Consider the following 20,491-nt stretch of genomic DNA (forward strand, 5'->3'; position numbering starts at 1 on the left):
GATATTGGTAACAATGTGATAAGGCGTCATGCGGATCAACTGGTAGAATCAAGAGCAAGGGTCGAACCCATGGTTGCGACAGAGACAACTGTGGAAGACGTTAATGAACCTGAAGCATCTACCTCGGCAGGGACTGTACCTGATGATGACGTCCAATACATAGGAAACCAACAAGAAGAGTCACCTCAGCAACAAGAATCAGAGACCACTGAAAGGCGTTATCCAGACCGAATCAGAAGGCCTCCTGAGAGACTGAACCTTTGAACTGTTTATACCTGAAGTTATATATGTATATATGTTATGATGTTATGTTAAATGGGGATATGACTATTAAGCTAAAAAGGGAGGATTGTGGTGTATGTAACCTGTTCCACCTTAAGAGAACTTAAGCCTGTCCCACCTTAAGAGATGTACTACTTTCTCTGGCTGCTGTATACGTAATACCGGTGGTGACCACCGGTATATAAGCACTGTGTAGTAAGATTGTATTTAGTATAGTCCTGACCTCCAACCAGTAAAGACCTGTTGAACTTTAATCTTGTAGTCTGTGTGTTATTAATTACAACTAGAACACACAGACTTTACAGTGGCGACGAGGATGGGATTCTTACCCTGCGGCAGTTATATCCACGGCGGCTTCGTCCACAGAACGGACGTCGAAGAGAGGCTTCCACCCTCATCACCCTGCTGGAAGACACGTCGCGCGGCAGACATCGAGAAACCAGAGTGCAGAAGACATCCTGAACTCGAAGCCTCCATCAGCGGCTGTCAGCTATCTTCTTTCTACCTCGGTAGTGGGTAAGCCGGGCAGCGACGCGACCAGAAAGTCGGCCGCGTTGGCTGTACAGACGGGGAGGGAAGACGGAGGAATAAGGGTGGTGAGATCGATCGCGACCGGAGATAAGGGCCGGGCCGCATTCGGGCCGAAAGGCGCAGCGCGGGGACATCGATCGCGGCTGGTGATAAGGGCCGGGCCGCATTCGGGCTAAAAAGGCGCAGCGTCTGGGGGCAACTGAAGGCGCGAGAGCCCGGTGAAGCGGAGACAGCGTCGGGGGACGGGTGAAGACCGCCAAGCGCGGGAAAACCGCCATTTTGTAGGCGGAGGACGAAGACAAGAGCGCGGAAGCCGCCATCTTGGATAAAAATAAAAATAAATTAAATTGCAACGATGCCTAAACATGGGAACATTAATACCTTTGATAGCGACATCGAAGATTGGGCTATGTATGTAGAACGCATACAAAATTATTGTAAAGCAAATAAAATTCCAGATGAAGAGAAAGCACTAACATTATTAAACTTAATGGGTGCGAAGACATACGGGCAATTGAAACACCTTTTATCACCAGATGAACCGGCGGATAAGACGTTCGAGGAGATTGTTACTGTCCTGAAAAATCACCTAAACCCCACGCCGCTGATGCTAGCGGAACGATTTAAATTTTACAGCAGAAGGCAGCTGAAGGATGAAAGCAATGCTGAATATTTAATGGAATTGCGTAAGCTAGCAAAGTACTGTCAATTTGGAACGAGACTGACAGAGGCGCTACGAGATAAATTTGTGTGTGGTTTATTAAAAGAAGATACACAAAAGCGATTGCTCGAGGAGAATGAGCTGACGCTTGAGAAAGCAGTCACTATGGCAGCAGCACACGAAGCCGCAGCGAGAGGCACGGCAGTAATGCAGCTACGGTCACTGGAACTCAGTACAAATAAATTGGGTTTGAGTACTGTAAAATGTTATCGTTGCGGAAAGACAATGCACGATCAGAACCAGTGTTGGTTTAAAAACCAAGAATGCAGAACGTGTGGCAGGCTTGGCCACATAGCTAAAGTATGCCGGTCAGGAAAGAAGACCAGCAACAAAAAGTCACCGCAAGGAAAATACATAAAGGTACACAAGGTGACAAAGAACAGTTCGACCGAACAGAAGTCAGATTCAGACGCTAGCAGTAATGAACTGGGTAGCTTAAGAGTACACAACGTTGGTAAGGATGCAGATCTCCAGACAATTTGGGTCACCCTTCAGATAGCAGGAGTCCAAGTAAAGATGGAATTGGACACTGGATCGGCATTGACGGTCATGAATAAGAAAGATTACAAAAGGTTATTCCAACATATTCCCCTACGGGATACGGAGATTATACTGAAAACATACACGGGGCAAAGAGTGTACCCCATCGGAAAGATAGAGGTAAAGGTGGTCCACAAGGGCGAAGAAAGCCAAGTAATGGACTTATATGTGCTACCTGAAGGAGGTCCACCACTACTGGGACGGGAGTGGATTAGGAAAATGAATATGGACTGGCACTCCTTGAAGGCACTAACGGTAGATTCCGGGGAAACAGATGTCAAACCTAAACGATTGTCCAGAATATTGGATGATGCTAAAGAGGTGTTCCAGCAGGGACTGGGAACACTGAGAGGAATTACGGCAAACATCAAGATTGATGAACATGCACACCCAAATTTTTTTAAAGCCAGACCGGTACCCTATGCAATACGACCTACTGTAGAAGCGGAACTGGAAGCGCTAGAACGTTCAGGTGTACTGTCTAAGGTAGATTGGAGTGAGTGGGCTACGCCCATTGTTCCCGTTATGAAACGTCCTTCGAGCAACAAGCCAGGAGAACCAGGGAAGGTTCGCATCTGTGGAGATTTCAAAATCACCGTTAATCCAGTGCTTCACACGGTGCAGTATCCGCTTCCGCGGATTGAGGATATTTTTGCTTCGTTGTCTGGCGGGAAACACTTCACCAAGATAGACCTGGTGCAGGCGTACTTGCAGATGGAGGTTGAAGAAGAGTCACGCCAATACCTCACGATCAACACGCATCGAGGTTTGTACCGGTACAATAGGCTGGTTTTTGGAGTGGCATCGGCTCCAGCAATTTGGCAGAGGGCCATGGAGCAGGTATTACAGGGAATTCCAGGCACACAATGTTACCTGGATGATATTCTGATTACAGGTGATGGTGATGAAGAACACCTCGCAAACTTGGAACTGGTGCTCAGCAGACTGAAAGAGTATGGACTTAGAGTTAATCGGCAGAAATGTGAGTTCTTCCAGAAGCGGATCTCGTACTGTGGTCATGTCATTGACCGGGAGGGGCTTCATAAGTCTCCTGACAAGATAGAGGCAGTTGTAAAGGCTCCCGCTCCAGATAATGTCTCTCAGTTGAGGTCGTTTCTAGGATTGATTAACTATTACCATAAGTTTCTACCAAATCTATCCACGGTACTGCACCCGCTAAACGCTCTTTTACAGAAGGGGGTACCATGGGAATGGAGCGAAAACTGTAAGAAGGCATTTCGCAAAAGCAAAGAATTGATCACCTCAGAGGAAGTGTTGGCTCACTTCAACCCGACACTGCCTATTCGGTTGGCTTGTGATGCTTCTCCATATGGTATTGGGGCAGTACTCTCACACAAGTTGCCAAATGGCACGGAAAGACCAGTCGCGTTTGCATCCAGATCATTGACCCCCGCTGAGCGCAACTATGCGCAGATCGATAGGGAGGCTCTCAGCCTTGTATGGGGAGTGAAGAAGTTTAATCATTACCTGCAGGGCCAAAAATTCACACTTCTGACAGACCAACAGCCGTTGGTATCCATTTTTAACCCTAAGAAGGGTGTTTCAGTGATGACAGCACAGCGTCTCCAGAGATGGTCCCTTTTCCTAGGGGCACATCAATATCAAATAGAATTCAAAGGTACGAAGCAGCATGGCAATGCTGATGGGCTGTCGCGCCTGCCACTACCTGAAGAAGAAGAAACGACGAAAGTTGACCCTGTTGAGTTATTTCATTCGACCATCATCGAGTGTTTACCAGTCACCAATGCAAGTATTGAAAGAGAAACCAGGAACGACCCGACACTGTCCAGAGTCTACGAGGTGACAGTGAAAGGATGGCCAACACGTGGTGATCCTCTGTTACTGGCATTCTCGGCAAGGCGAGACCAGCTGTCTGTCTGCCATGGTACTTTGATGTACGGGACAAGAGTGATTATTCCTCCCAAGTTAAGGGAACGAGTTCTAAAAGAACTGCATGAAGGTCATCTGGGGGGAGTTAAGATGAAAAGTCTTGCTAGGGCTTATGTATGGTGGCCGGGTATTGACCAACAGATAGAGGAGTTGACGAAAAGCTGCGCTGGGTGCCAAAAAGTGCAAAATGCACCTCCGATCGCACCACTACACCCATGGGAATGGCCTTCAGCCCCATGGCAACGCGTACATATTGACTTTGCTGGTCCATTCATGGACTCCATGTTCCTAATTGCGGTGGACGCACATTCCAAATGGCCAGAAGTGATCAAGATGAATACCACTACTTCAGAAAAGACAATTGCGGTGTTAAGAACAATATTCGCAAGGAACGGATTGCCAGAACAGATCTGTTCGGACAACGGACCACAGTTCGTGTCGGAAGAATTCCAAAAATTCTTAAAGAAGAATGGGGTGAAACATTATACCTCTGCCCCATATCATCCGGCGACAAACGGGTTGGCCGAGAGATTTGTCCAAACATTCAAAAAGGCAATAAAGGCCATGAACGATGATCAGATTCTGCTACAGCACAAGGTGGACAATTTCCTAATGGCGTATCGAAACGCCGCTCATGCAGTGACTAACCAAAGTCCTGCCATGATGTTTTATAACAGGAGGTTGCGGTCCAGGTTGGACTTGTTAAAACCAAATGTGCAGAGGGAAGTGGAAAACAAACAGTTCCGGCATATTAATAACAAGTCCACTCGAAGTTTCGAAGTAGGACAACCAGTGTTGGCAAGGGGCTATGGAAACGAAAAATGGCAGTCCGGAACAATTCGGGCCAGACAAGGACCTCTGATGTACACAGTAGATATTGGTAACAATGTGATAAGGCGTCATGCGGATCAACTGGTAGAATCAAGAGCAAGGGTCGAACCCATGGTTGCGACAGAGACAACTGTGGAAGACGTTAATGAACCTGAAGCATCTACCTCGGCAGGGACTGTACCTGATGATGACGTCCAATACATAGGAAACCAACAAGAAGAGTCACCTCAGCAACAAGAATCAGAGACCACTGAAAGGCGTTATCCAGACCGAATCAGAAGGCCTCCTGAGAGACTGAACCTTTGAACTGTTTATACCTGAAGTTATATATGTATATATGTTATGATGTTATGTTAAATGGGGATATGACTATTAAGCTAAAAAGGGAGGATTGTGGTGTATGTAACCTGTTCCACCTTAAGAGAACTTAAGCCTGTCCCACCTTAAGAGATGTACTACTTTCTCTGGCTGCTGTATACGTAATACCGGTGGTGACCACCGGTATATAAGCACTGTGTAGTAAGATTGTATTTAGTATAGTCCTGACCTCCAACCAGTAAAGACCTGTTGAACTTTAATCTTGTAGTCTGTGTGTTATTAATTACAACTAGAACACACAGACTTTACAATTTTGATATTATTTTTGTACAATTAAAATGAAACTTTTTTTAAAAACCTGATTAATGTTTTTGCTGTAAAAGTTTGCATAACTCATGGCCATCAAACCATTACCTCATTAGCAATGCAGAAAATAAATGGCAATATGTCTTTTCTAACCCAGGCCATCGTCACAAAGAAAACAACAAATTAAAAAGTAAATGCAGGTTGCTATCACTGCATCAGCCCAGTGACAACTAAAAATGTCACAGAAAATATTTCTGAATATTTAGATATATAAAACAACAGCAAAGTCCTTTGTGTCAGCTGTGGCTCAGTGGGTAGCACTCTCACCTCTGAGTCATGAAAGTTTGTTGGCTCAAGTCCCACGCCAGAGACTTGAGCACAAAAATCTAGGCTGACAGTGCAGTACTGAGGAAGCACTGCACTGTCGGCGGTACCGTCTTTCGGATGAGATGTTAAACCGAGGCCCCGTCTTTCCTCTCAGGTGGACGTAATAGATTCCATGGCACTATTTTGAAGAAGAGCAGGGGGAGTTCTCCCCCGTGTCCTGGCCAATATTTATCCCACAACCAACATCATAAAAAAAAAACCCAGATAATCTGTTCATTACAACTTTGCTGTTTGTGGGAGCTTGCTGTGCATAAATTGGCTGCCGCATTTCCTACATTACAACAGTGACTGCACTTCGAAAGTATTTAATTGCCTGTAAAGCACTTTGGAATGTCCTGAGGTCGTGAAAGGTGTGACATAAAATGCAAGTCTTTCTTTCTCTTGCAACCCCAGTGACCGAGATTGTCCAAACTAATGAGGCCTCGAATCTTCTGTTCCTCTGACTGCAGCTTCTTCCGCATTGCCTCCCTTTCCTTTCATCCCAACATTGGTGGGCAAAGCCTTTGGCCTCTTAACTCCCACTCTCTGAAATTCTTTTCCTAAATCCCTCTCCTTCTCCACCTCTCTCTCCTTCTTTGAAGTCCTCTTTAAAACCAGCACCACCACTAATGTGAAGGTGTAACTAAAGCGTGATAAGTTTACATAGGCAGTTTCCAATACAAATGTGGACATTGGAATTTATAATGGAAATATATAAATATCAGGACTAAATGTATGATTTTAGTATGGGGACATAATTACACTGCATACCCTGGATAAATTACCCCCCTCCTTATATCCACCTTTCTCTTGAAGACTACACTTGGTCTTGATTCCCTGTGAGCAACACTATGAGAGATCAACTAGTTTATTATAACTTTAGCGCAGTTGCATTTCTGTTTTATATGTGTGTCTCTGAAAGTGAACTCAAAAGCAACCAGCAGAAAAGGGCTTATAACACCAAGAAATTCTGGATGGACTCACGTTTGCAGGGAGGTTGTGAACAACTATTCAGAATTTAAACACGTTTATTTAAGCAGAATATTTTAGTTACACAAAGTTCTGTTGCAACTATATTTGGAAACAGAGTGACTAGTGACAGCACATCCTGTTGTGTCTGTACCTTTCTACCTAGACACAATTAATGCTCAGAACCCAGAGATTCAAACATGAGGCTTCTTTATTCAAAAGGAAGGTTCTGGAGAGTACAGAAAAAGAGAACAAAAACCCAACCAAGAGAACAAACCCAACCATTTATCTGCTGTGACAGCGCCACCGCAGGTGGAAGGAGAACACATAATACATAACATATTCCTCCCCTCTTAAATGAAATGTCCACATTATTCCTCAACAGGTAAGTTACTTTCAATGCACTCAACTAACCAAGGGTAGAGGTAGACTGCCTCAAACCCTGACTTTACCCTGGGGTTTATTCTGCCCCAGTCTTGTGGGTAAGTCACTAAGCCTACAGATCCAAGCGTCTTGGAGGCCGCCGCTCTCTGACAGGATACCGGCGGTCATCGCTGGCTTCCACAGCAGTAGGCATTGACACAGGCCTAGATAGAGAAGGTGCCTGTGTCAGTCGAAAGTCAGGAGTTTGCACAGGTGGAACAGTCTCTTTGACTTCCTGTGTTGGAGAAGAGCACTGTGGCAAAGGATGCTGGTTTGCGGTATCATCCGGAAACAGTTCAGGCCAACCAGCCGTTGGAGCCTCTGTGGCTGTCTCTGCTCCTAGCAACAGTTGATCAGTGTGTCTTCTCCAGACGACGTCCTCAGCAGTCTCAGCCATGTAAGACACAGGGCCTGTCTGCGCGATCACCGTAGCAGGAACCCATTTCGGTCCAGTGTTATAGTTTCGAGCTAGGACGTGCTCTCCAGGATGAAACCGTCTCTCCTTGGCTCTTTTCTCTCTCCTTTCAACTTGAGCTTGTTGTTGACGTTGGACAACCTGCTCTGCCCTTGGAGGTTTGAGTAAGTCAAAACTTGTCCACAACTGCCTCTTCATCATGAGCGAAGCGGGGGCAGTTTTGGTTGTGGCATGCGGCTCATTCCTGTAGGACAACAGGAAGCTGTTCAGACGTTGGTGGATTGAGCCCTGACCTTGCGATGCCTTCAAGGCGTGCTTCAAAGTTCGCACGAACCTTTCTGCCAGGCCGTTAGTAGAGGGATGATAGGGCGCAGACCTGATGTGTTGGACACCATTCACTTGCAGGAAGGTTGCAAACTCCTGTGATACAAATTGTGGACCGTTGTCACTTACGAGTTGTTCCAGTGAGCCATAACGGCTGAACATCTCACCAAGTTTCTCAATTGTTTTCTCTGCCGTGGTAGACCTCATCACAGCGACCTCCGGCCACTTGCTACGAGCATCCACAACCACCATAAACATCTTCTCTTCGAAAGGACCGGCGAAGTCCACATGTACTCACTGCCACACTTCTTCAGGCCAATCCCAGGGGTGTAGGGTTGCCAGCTGTGGAACATTCCGGACCCTTTGACACGGGGAACATGTTCGAGACCTGGCCACCAGAAGTAGCTTCTTGCCATTTCCTTCATCCGAACCATCCCACTGTGGCCTGTATGAAGTTGTTGCAGTACAGGTTCCCTCAGAGGTGGCGGAATGATGACACGGCGTCCCCAGAGAAGACAACCTGCCTGGATGGAGAGCTCATTTCTTTTTGAAACATAAGGGCCTAGAAATTGGGTATAGCCCCGCCAGCTCGTTTGCGCTGAAAATTTTGCGCTGGCCGCGGAGCCAGTTGCGCCCATCCCATATTCACTTTTAGCGCCCCAAGGCGGAACCGGGCGCTGTTCCAGGGTGTGCCCGCCCCCGCTTGGGGCGCTGAAAGTGAAATTCAGTGCTCCCGGTGCCGCTGCGCCACCCGATGCGGTGCGGCAGGCTGCTGTACTGCAGGCCTCCTCCTCTTAAGGAGGAGGTGCCTGCAACGGCCGGAACCCCGATCGCGAGTGCCGGCAAAAGAGCCCGGCACAACGGAGAAGTGCCGGGCTCCACGGAAACCAGCCGGCAATGCCGCGGGGTGGGGGGGGTGGAGGAGGCCGGGGAAGGAGGTGCGGGCAGGTGGCCGCCGAAAAAGTGGCCGGCCGCACCTCCACCTTAAAGCGCCCCGCTAAGGCTGCAGTAAGGACCCGGTCTCCCGATGTTGTTAGCGGCCGCCACGGAAGAGGCGGCCGCTACTGAAGATGGGGGTCGGGGCGGTAGCGGGGCGGAACCGGGGCACTGCGCACACCGATGACGCTACCGGCTACCGCCGCCATTACCGCGGCCCTCAAAATCAGCGCTACCACCCCTACTGGCGCAGAAGCCCTCTTTGGGCTGTAACTGGGCGCAAAGCCCACCAAATTTCTAGGCCATGGTTTCAAACTAGGAGAATCTCCTATAGCTCTCCCTCGAATGACATCGTCCATTACCTCAGACAGGACTGGATCGTTGCGGGTGTACCTTCGCACCTGAACTGCAGTGACAGGTGCTCCCTCCACTTGTCTAAAGTAGAAAATGTCTATCTGATGAGGCTCTGGGGGAGTAACAGACAATGGCAGCCTCGAGAGACCGTCTGCATTTCCGTGCAAGTCTGATTTGCGATATTTGATGTCGTATGTGTGTCCTGACAACAGTAAAGCTCACCTTTGCATCCTGCTTGCAGCGAGAGATGGAATTCTGGTGTGGGGCCCAAAGATTGAAGTCAATGGATGGTGGTCCGTCAGGAGTGTGAACCTTCTCCCAAACAGGTACTGATGAAATTTTTGAATTCCAAAAACGATTCCCAAGGCCTCGCGCTCAATCTGTGCATAGTTACTCTCGGTCTTGTTCAAGGTGCCTGATGCGAAGGCGATAGGTTTCTCTTCACCAGAAGGCATGATGTGGGATATGACTGCTCCCACACCATATGGTGATGCATCACATGCTAGCTGCACGGGTAGCTTTGGGTCGAAGTGTGTCAGGACCTCCAACTTCAGCAATGCTTTCTTTGCTTGGGCGAAAGCTTCGTTGCACAGTTCAGTCCATTTCCATGTTTTGCCTTGACATAGCAACTGATGTAACGGCTTCAGCAATGTTGCTAAGTCTGGAATAAACTTTCCATAGTAGTTAAGTAGCCCCAGGAATGAACGTAACTGGCTCACATTCTGGGGTGCTGGGACCTCCACGATCGCCTTGACCTTTGACGGCACCTTATGCAGGCCAGTAGCATCAATCACATGCCCCAGGTACTCAACTGAAGATTGAAAGAATTCACATTTGTCCTTACGAACTCTGAGTCCGTACTCTTTCAGTCGCTGTAGTGTTGCATCCAAGTTCAGAAGATGATCCTCCTCATTTGTCCCAGTGACAAGGATGTCGTCCAGGTAGCACTGGACTCCTGGCAGTCCACTCAAAATCTGATCCATTGCCCTTTGGAATAGAGCAGGGGCCAACGTAATTCCAAACGGAAGGCGGCAGTACCTGTATAGCCCCTTGTGTGTCACAATTGTCAGCAACTCCTTTGATTTGTCATCGACATGCATTTGTAGATAAGCCTGGCATAAGTCTATTTTGCTGAACTTTTGCCCTCCAGCCAGGCCTGTAAAAAGATCACCAATGAGGGGAAGAGGGTACTGTTCCGCAGACAGCACCGGGTTAATAGTCACTTTAAAATCCCCGCAGATTCGAATAGATCCATCCTTTTTTAGGACAGGAACAATGGGTGTGGCCCATTTGCTCACGCTCACAGGCTCCAGGACTCCATTCTCGACTAAGGCCTCCAAGTTAGCCTCAACTTCTGGCCTAATTGCATAGGGTACAGGTCGGGCTTTGTGAAACTTTGGCTTGCTGTCAGGTTTAATGTTCAGTCTCACGCTGATCTTTTTCATGCTCCCAAGTTCCTCATTGAAGAGTTCTGCATGTTTGTTTAAAACTGCAGTCAGACCTGACTCCCCTTTTGACATCATGCGGACTGCAGGCCAGTCCAGCGTGATTTTCTCTAGCCACGCACGTCCCAGTAGAGATGGGTAATTTCCCTTTACCACATATAGTGGCAATTTCGCAGTCTGTCCGTTCAATTTAACTGTCACCTCAATGGCGCCTCTCATGGCCACAGGTTCGCCGGTATACGTCTTTAGCACAATGTTTGTTGGCTGAAGGGTAAGATGCTTTAGCATTTTGTTGTAGACAGTGTCTGAAACAAGGGACACAGCCGCGCCTGTGTCCACCTACATCCGCACTGATTGTCCCTCCACCAGTGGTGACACCCAGTAGCCATTTGGACCACCTGCAACCGTCAGTATGTGCACATCTTCCTCCTCAGAGATGTCGCTCCCCTCTGTTTTGCTTGTTCCATCATACTGCACTGAATGAACACTCATTTTCTTCTCTTGTCCAAATACAGACATTTTGCTTTCATGCTTCCCAGCTCTGTCTGTTCTTTTTTTTACCTCTACAGGCACGTTCAATGTGACCCTTTTTGCCACAATTTCGGCATTCCAGCTCCGTACACCAGCAGTCATTAGCGTGATGGCCCATTTTCCCACAACGGTAACATGTGCCGTTCCGCGCACCTTTAGGCTCAGACGACACCTTGTGAACTCTCCCTGTTGAACTAAACTGGTGAGCCTCCTTTTCCGCCATCTCCATGGAGACACTAACTTCAATGGCCTTTTCAAGAGTAAGGTTGTCCTCAGTAAGAAGGCGCTTCTGTGTGGCTGCACTTTGCAGACCACACACAAGTCTGTCTCTAATGGTGTCATTCAGCACCTCCTTGAACTCGCAGTGTTCTGACAACCTTTTTAAAGCAGCAACAAACATAGTCACTGTTTCCCCCTCCTCTTGATTCCGTTTGTGAAATCTAAATCTCTCAGCAATAACCAGAGGTTTCGGTGAAAAATGTGCTCCAAGAATTTCCACTAGTTGTTTATATGTTTTAGTTCCTGGCTTAACTGGCTGTACAAGGCTGCGCAGTAAATTGAATGTCTTTGCTCCCAGTATACTCAAAAAGGTAGGCACAACCTTATCGTTTGCCACCGCATTCGCCAAAACAAAATAGTCAAAACGTTCCGTATAAGCGCTCCATTGCTCCACATTTTCATCAAAATCACCAATGTTTCCGAATATAGTAGCCATCTCACGTTTCAAATTTTAATTTCCGTTTACTCACTGCACCCGTAACGTTAATGTAATGCTGCAATCTCTGTTCCGAGTGTTTTGTAGTCGAAAATAAGAAAGTTCCCACAACGCAGATTCATCCGATCCTCATCGCCACTTTGTTGTGTCTGTACCTTTCTACCTAGACACAATTAGTGCTCAGAACCCAGAGATTCAAACATGAGGCTTCTTTATTGAAAAGGAAGGTTCTGGAGAGTATAGAACAAAGAAAACAAAAACCCAACCAAGAGAACAAACCCAACCATTTATCTGCTGTGACAGCACCACCGCAGGTGGGAGGAGAACACATAATACATAACACATCCGACCTCCATCAACGGCGACATCGCAATGACTATTGGCAGCGCACCCAGCCTTTGACTCCGCATGATTTAGAGTTTAGGTTTAGGGTTAATGGTTGGGTTAGGGTCAGGGTCAAGTATGGGGGTTGGGGGTTAGGCTTAGGCTGTTATGGTTAAGGCTTAGGCTTAGTGAAAGCGGTTAAAAAGGAAAAAAACTTGCATTTATATAGTGCCTTTCACAACTTCAGGATGTCCCAAAGCGCTTTACAGCCAATGAAGTACTTCTGAAGCGTAGTCACTGTTGTAATGTAGGAAGGTTAGAAACTGTTTTTTATTTGGAGTGACTATTGACATCGCGGTCAATTGGCAAAGCGTACTTGTGATTCAGGCTGTGTTTACTTTTGATAAGGTACCTGGCACTAGGTTACGTCACAAGATATAATCTTTTAGTATGATACGCTGGATTAGGAACTGGCTCCAACCCTGCAGCAGAAGTGCCTAGTCATGATGCTTGATGGACCAACTGTTTTTTTCCTGCCCGTCAATTTTGTATGTTCCTATGTTCTGCATGCCTTCAAGAGGGAGCTGGACCAGTTATTGACTGGCTAGTGTTTTTATAGACTAAAACTTGGCCCGTGATATCTCCTAGATCTCCTGAACTGGTTTTGATTGCCTGTGGGGGTCGGAAAGGAATTTTCCAGAGTATTTCTTCCCTTACTGGCCCTGGGTTTCTTCTCTGTTTTTTTGGCATCTCCCAGGAAATTACATGGCTGCGGGAGAGGGGAGGGGGGGCGGGACGGGGGCAGTAAGGAATTGTCTAGTCATGATGCTCCAGCCATCATGAAGTGTGGGGCAGGCTTGATGGAACAAATGGTCTTTTCCTGCCCGTCAATTTTGTATGTTCGTAAGATTGATGTAATGATAAAAGTGTTTTCCTTTGGGATGCTAACACTGTCTTTTGGCAATTAGGACATGAGGTGCCTGGGAATGTGCCAATACTTGCCGAGGTCCACAGAGCGTGGGATCCACCACACAGAAATGCTTGAAAACCCTGCTGATCTCAAGTAATAATGCATTTACATCAACTGCTGTAGGAAAAATGAATTCGTTTCATAGGAATATTTGGTAAACATTACTTACACTTTTTAGTTGTTACGTGTCAGCTCTGTGGTGTAAGCAGAGTTTCAAAAGTAGCACAGGTCCCAAGGTCGGCAACTGACAGTACAACCATGTATTTATTTTCATTAAGAATGTTTTGATTATGATGTAATTGATCTAACTTATTTGATCGATTATGTAAACAATCATAAAATGTTTCAAATCATAAGTGTTACCATGATTCTAGAGTTTACACATACCTCTGTATTTTTTCAAATGTTTTTTGTAACCGATGCTTCTTTAGACCAACCAATGATTTCAGGAACAGTTCAGAGGAAACAGGAATACAACCTGGCAATAAAATATAAGAACTTAAGAACATAAGAAATAGGAGCAGCAATAAGCCACTTGGCCCCTCGAGCCTGCTCCGCCATTCAATGGCTGATCTTGGGCTAAAAGTCACTTCCCTGCCCGCTCCCCATAACCCTTCACTCCCTTATCTTGCAAAAATCTGTCTATCTCCACCTTAAATGTATTTAATGACCCAGCCTCCACAGCTCTCTGGGGCAGAGAATTCCACAGATTTACGACCCTCTGAGAGAAGAAATTCCTCTTCATCTCAGTTCTAAAAGGGCGACCCTTTATTCTGAAACTGTGCCCCCGAGTTCTAGATTTCCCCACGAGGGGAAACATCCTCTCTGCATCTACCTTGTCGAGCCCCCTCAGTATCTTATATGTTTCAATAAGATCACCTCTCATTCTTCTAAATTCCAATGAGTATAGGCCCAGCCTGCTCAACCTTTCCTCATAAGTCAACCTCCTCATCTCTGGAATTAACCTAGTGAATCGTCTCTGAACTGCCTCCAATGCAAGTATATCCTTCCTTAAATAAGGAGACCAAAACTGTACGCAGTACTCGCGGTGTGGTCTCACCAATACCCTGTACAGTTGTAGCAGGACTTCCCTGCTTTTATACTCCAACCCTTTTGAAATAGAGGCCAACATTCCATTTGCCTTTTTGATTACTTGCTGTACCTGCATGCTAACTCTTTGTGTTTCATGCACAAGGACCCCCAGGTCCCTCTGAACTGTAGCATTTTGTAATCTCTCTCCATTTAAATAATAGTTTGCTTTTTTATTTTTCCTCCAAAGTGGATAACCTCGCACTTTCCCATATTATACTCCATCTGCCAGATGTTTGCCCACTCACTTAGCCTGTCTATATCCCTTCGCAGATTCTTTGAGTCCTCTGCACAACTTGCTTTCCCACCCATCTTTGTATCATCTGCGAACGTGGCTACATTACACTTGGTCCCTTCATCCAAGTCATTAATGTAGATTGAACTTCGAACTTGCTAGACGTAAAAAGACCAAGGGGGAGAAATTGGGTGCCTTTGCGCCTCCTGTTAGCGCCTCCGGGGGGGCGGGGCACCAAAGAAGCGACTGGACGCGGCACTAGTACCAACGCCCGCGAGATTGAGCTGGAGGTTTGCGGCGGTGGTAACCACTAGCGCCATGCTCTCCTGCGGCCGGAGATCGTGACATCATCCGGTTATGCAGCTCCCCGGCTCAGAAATTCGTTCTCGCCCCCTGCCTGAGTGCCTGCCGTTAGCAACGACAGGTACAGGGAGGCGGTTTGCAGTCAGAGGAGTGCTGGAGGACCGCTATATAAAGGGGCCAGCTTCCGGTTTTTTTTTGTCAGCAAACAATGCTGCCTTGTTAGTTTGACACAAGCAGACAGGCGTTTTGATGCATTTGACCCTTTTCAACTTGAAGGAGTATTTTGGCTGGGAAATTTCCTGGGGATGAGGGGATGGACATATGAGGAGAGGTTGAGTAGATTGGGACTCTACTCATTGGAGTTCAGAAGAATGAGAGGCGATCTTATTGAAACATATAAGATTGTGAAGGGGTTGGATCGGGTGGATGCGGGGAGGATGTTCCCGATGATGGGTGAAACTAGAACTAGGGGGCATAGTCTTAGAATAAGGGGCTGCTCTTTCAAAACTGAGATGAGGAGGAACTACTTCACTCAGAGGGTGGTAGGTCCATGGAATATGCTGCCCCAAAAAGCTGTAGAAGCTACATCATTACATAAATTTAAAACAGAAATAGACAGTTTCCTAGAAGTAAAGGGAATTAAGGGTTACGGGGAGCGGGCAGGAATTTGGACATGAGGCTAGGTTCGGATCGGTCATGGCCCTGTGGGTAGCGGAGCGGGCCCAGGGGCCGTGTAGCCTGATCCTGTTCCTATTTCGTGTGTCTAATTCTGTTAGATTCAGGAGATGGTTCTGTGATAGTAGATTGGCGGTTAGGATCAGATCAGCCATGATCTTATTGAATGGCGGAGCAGGCTCGAGGGGCCGATTGGCCTACTCCTGCTCCTATTTCTTATGTTCTTATGTTCTTATTAAAAATTTATCACTTTCATTTGGGTTACATTTGATAGTGCAACATTTCCATCATTTAATGGGGGCTGGACTGGCACTGGACCTTGCCCTCCAGCCTCACCATCGGAGGCAGCGGAGGCAGAGAGAAAGATTGCAAAACGTGGCCAGAGGGAGGAGGGCCAACAGGGCTCTCAACAGGAGGCCTTACCCTCCCAGGGTATTCCGGGAGCACTTCTACATTCATCTGTCAGAGGAGCAGTGCTTTAGAAGGCTCCGCCTCAGCAAAGAGGTGGTCACAGAGCTCTGCCACCTCCTGCAGCAAGACCTCCAGCCTCAGCTCAGGACCAGGACATCTCTCTCTGTTAAGGTCACAGTCGCTCTCAATTTCTATGCCAGTGGCTCCTTCCAGGCTTCAACAGGGGATACTGCAAACATTTCGCAGTTCGTTGTCCATTGCTGCATCTGGGAGGTAACAAATGCTCTCTACAGAAGGAGAAGGGAGTACATCTCATTCTTCATGACCAGAGAGAAACAGGATGAATGCTCATGTGGCTTTGCAAGGATAGCGGGCTTCCCCATGGTTCAGGGCGCCATTGACTGCACCCATGTGGCATTCCGGGCACCTCATCACAATGCAGAGGTGTTCTGCAACCGCCAAGGCTACCACTCTCTGAACGTTCAGTTGGTGTGCGACCTCAGACAGCTCATCCTCGCCGTCATTGCCCGCTATCCTGGCAGCAGCCATGATGCATTCATCCTGCGACAGACTGGTGTCCCAGCACTGTTTCACCCACCACATGAAGTTTGCAGCTGGCTCGGAGAGAAGGGTTATCCACTCGCCACCTGGCTGATGACACCCCTCCGTAACCCCAACGCTCCTGCTCAGCTCGCATACAATGACAGCCATACCGCCACCAGGAACCTGATCGAACAGACTATCGGCTTGCTAAAGCAATGGTTCCGCTGCCTTGACCGCTCTGGAGGAGCCCTGCAGTACTCCCCTGATCGAGTCTCCCTTTTCATCATTGCGTGCTGCATGCTTCACAACCTGGCCATTCTGAGGGCCCAGCCATTGCCACCAGGGATTGCAGGTCCACCTCAGGAGGAGGAAGAGGGAGAGGAGGAGGACAAGGCAAAGGAGGAGGAGGAGGAGCAGCAGCAGCAACGGAGGAGCGAGCCACTCAATCTTGCTTCTGCAAGGGCCGTTTGTGAGCGCCTCATTAGACACCGCTTCCAATAAATGATATATCATATGGCGTTTGCGCAGCACAACCACATCATTACATCCAGTTCGCAGCCCCTATCACCAGGCAAAGGTCAAATGAAAAACATCACAAAATGTACAACGTCAAATTAACAATTTAATATCGAACACAACTCTATCTTATGAAACACAACTATTCATAAAGAAACACCACAATATATTTACAAACAAATCAATTTATTAACACACACTACCCCCATTTGTTAATAAAGTATTCTTTACTCGTCCTTCTTCAATGATCTCCGTCCCCTTTGGAGTTCCCCCCGCCCAACCCTACTGCTCCTCTGTAATGTGGCCCCAGTGGCTGCAGCAAGGCTGGTGGAAGAATGCTGAGTCTGGGAGCCAGAGACTGCAGATGGCCTTGCAGGACGCCCTTGACCAGCTCTGGGCCCGGAAGGCTCAGCTGCAGACTGCACCACCTCAGCATGGGCGGCAGCAGTCTGGGCTGGCTGGGTTACAGGCTGCGGCAAGTGCAGTGGTGGAGTGGCAGTGGTGGCAGCAGGAATACTGTCATCCTGAGAGAAGACAGCACCTTCCTGCTCGACTGACACACTGCCACTCCCCCCGGGGCATACCCTCAGCATCCGGAGCAGTCTGCTTGAGCACAGATTGCTGGCCTGCTGCAGCACTGTGAGATCCCCGGTGGACAGTGGGCGACCCAGCAAAGATGGCAGCAGTCAGCGCTTGCGTGGCATCAATCTGAGACTGCATGAGAGCAGTCTGAGATTGCACGCCAGCAGCCACTGACTCCATTACAGCACTAAGCCGTTGCGTTGCCTCGGCCTGTGCTGCAATAGCTGCTGCCACCTCACCCATGACACGCAGCATGAGGTCTGGGTCCCCACAGTCTCTCTGCGAGTTGACTATCCTTTGGAAACTGCCAAGGATGGGCTCGATTGTTTGCGCAGAGATGAGCGCAATGCTGGAGGCGGACTCCTCCAAACTCCTAGACAGTGCATCCATGCTCTCGGGCACCCGTGCCATTGCACCCATGAGCTCGGTGTGGATGCCCATCGCCCGTGTGGTCATCGCCTCCACATCGAGGTCCTCACCCGAGTCCTGTGCAGCAGAACTCGTGCGCGAACTCACCTTCCGGGGAGATGGCTCCTGAGCTTCCCTTTCCCCGTGGCGTTGCTGCAGCCTGCTGGGTCCCGGGGCTTCACCCACATCAGACCCCCTCCAGCGATCGTGTCACCCCATTTAAAAATTTTTTTTTTTTTAATTCATTGATGGGATGTGGGCGTCGCTGGCTAGGCCTGCATTTAGTGCCCATCCCTAATTGCCCTTGAGAAGATGGTGGTGAGCCGCCTTCTTGAACCGCTGCAGTCCATATGGTGTAGGTACACCCACAATGCTGTTAGGAAGGGAGTTCCAGGATTTTGGCCCAGCGACAGTGAAGGATCGGCGATACAGTTCCAAGTCAGGATGGTGTGTGGCTTGGAGGGGAACTTGTAAGTGGTGATGTTCCCATGCGTCTGCTGCCCTTGTCCTTCTAAGTGGTAGAGGTCGCGGGTTTGGAAGGTGCTGTTGAAGGAGCTTTGGCGAGTTGCTGCAGTGCATCTTGTAGATGGTACACACTGCAGCCACAGTGCGCCGGTGGTGGAGGGAGTGAATGTTGAAGGTGGTGGATGGAGTGCCAATCAAGCGGGCTGCTTTATTCTGAATGGTGTCGATCTTCTTGAGTGTTGTTGGAGCTGCACTCATCCAGGCAAGTGGCGAGTATTCCATCACACTCCTGACTTGTGCCTTGTAGATGGTGGAAAGGCTTTGGGGAGTCAGGAGGTGAGACACTTGCCACAGAATTCCCAGCCTCTGGCCTGCTCTTGTAGCCACAGTATTTATATGGCTGGTCCAGTTCAGTTTCTGATCAATGGTAACCCCCAGGATGTTGATAGTGGGGGATTCAGCGATGGTAATGCCATTGAATGTCAAGGGGAGATGGTTAGAGTCTCGCTTGTTGGAGATGGTCATTGCCTGGCACTTGTGTGGTGCGAATGTTACTTGCCACTTGTCAGCCCAAGTCTGAATGTTGTCCAGGTCTTGCTGCATATGGACACGGACTGCGTCAGTATCTGACGAGTCTCGAATGGTGCTGAACAGTGTGCAATCATCAGTGAACATCCCCACTTCTGACCTTATGATGGAGGGAAGGTCATTGATGAAACAGCTGAAGATGGTTGGGCCTAGGACACTGCCCTGAGGAACTCCTGCAGTGATGTCATGTGATTGAGATGAATGGCCTCCAACAACCACAGTCACCTTCCTTTGTGCTAGCTAGGATTCCAACCAATGGAGAGTTTTCCTCTTGATTCCCATTGACTTCAGTTATCGGACCTAGCGCCTTCGGGAGACACAGGCAGTGAGGCTCTGGCTTGTTCTTCCTCCTCCTCTCCCGCGTCGCTGCCACTGGGAGGCTGAGGGACAGGCTGGTCATGTGGTGGCTGATTATCTGAAAGCATAAAGGCACAAGAGTGGGGTTAAGGTCAGGGGAGTGGGGCAGGAAGGGAGCAAGGAATGGAGACAGTATACTTAGATGGAAAGTGGGAAAGGCTTGTGGTGTGAGGGGGAAGTGGTATGAGAGAAGAGGGAGCGGTGATGAACATACCGTTGTTGTCCCCAAGGGGGTCGACATCTCCGACAATGGTGCGGCCCACTCGCTCCTCCAGGTCTGTAAGGGGGTGCAGGTCCGCCTCACCTCCTCCCATTTGTACCTGCTCCCTCCTGTTGTGAGCAAGCTTGGCCTGCAAGAAAAAGGAAAGTGTGTGAGTGAGTGTGCAGCCATGTGTTTGGCAGATGTGCCTACCATAGTTGAATAGCTGTTAATGTATGCAGGGCGTGAGATGTGGATGTCACGTTTAGTAGGTGGGCATAGTTGGTGGGCGAGTGTTGAGGATGTGGCGGTTTATACAGTGTGTGCACAGAGTGAGGTCGAGATGGCGGCATGTAGAGGTTTTTGAAGCATCTACTCACCCTGACCCCACCGAGTGAGGTTGTTGAATTTCTTCCGGCACTGGGTGGGAGTTCTGGGGACCACACTTCTGGCTGACACGTGCAAGGCGACCTCCCTCCACATCCTCCAAAAGGCCTGTGGCAATGGCCTCCTTTCAGTGTCCGGGAAGAGCACTGCCCGTCAGCGTTCCACGGCCGTGACCAGAGCCCCCAAGGTGTGGTCGCTGAACCGGCGAGCTCTCTCCCTGGGCCTCTGATCAGCCGTCAGTTACTTGAATGAAGGTTTGCAGCTGTTTGCAGGCCCAGTTCACAAGCAGCAATGATCAGAGTGAGGCTGTGCAGTATGATTGAACCTCCCTTTAAGAACTGCAAGGCGCCAGTCTGTCCGAGGACCCTCTAATTGACAGCGCCGGAACTTGATTAGCGCTCTGAAGGTAGCGCCCCGCTCTGTGACGTTAGCGCTCTAAGAGAAGTGTGTAGCGCTTGATTTAGCATTCCACTTCCCTCTTGGGGCGCTAAAACTCAATTTTGCGTTCGCTGGTGCTAATT

This window comes from Somniosus microcephalus, chromosome 15, assembly GCF_052327205.1.
Source record: "Somniosus microcephalus isolate GS21.2 chromosome 15, FLI_Smic_1.0, whole genome shotgun sequence".
NCBI lineage: Eukaryota > Metazoa > Chordata > Chondrichthyes > Squaliformes > Somniosidae > Somniosus > Somniosus microcephalus.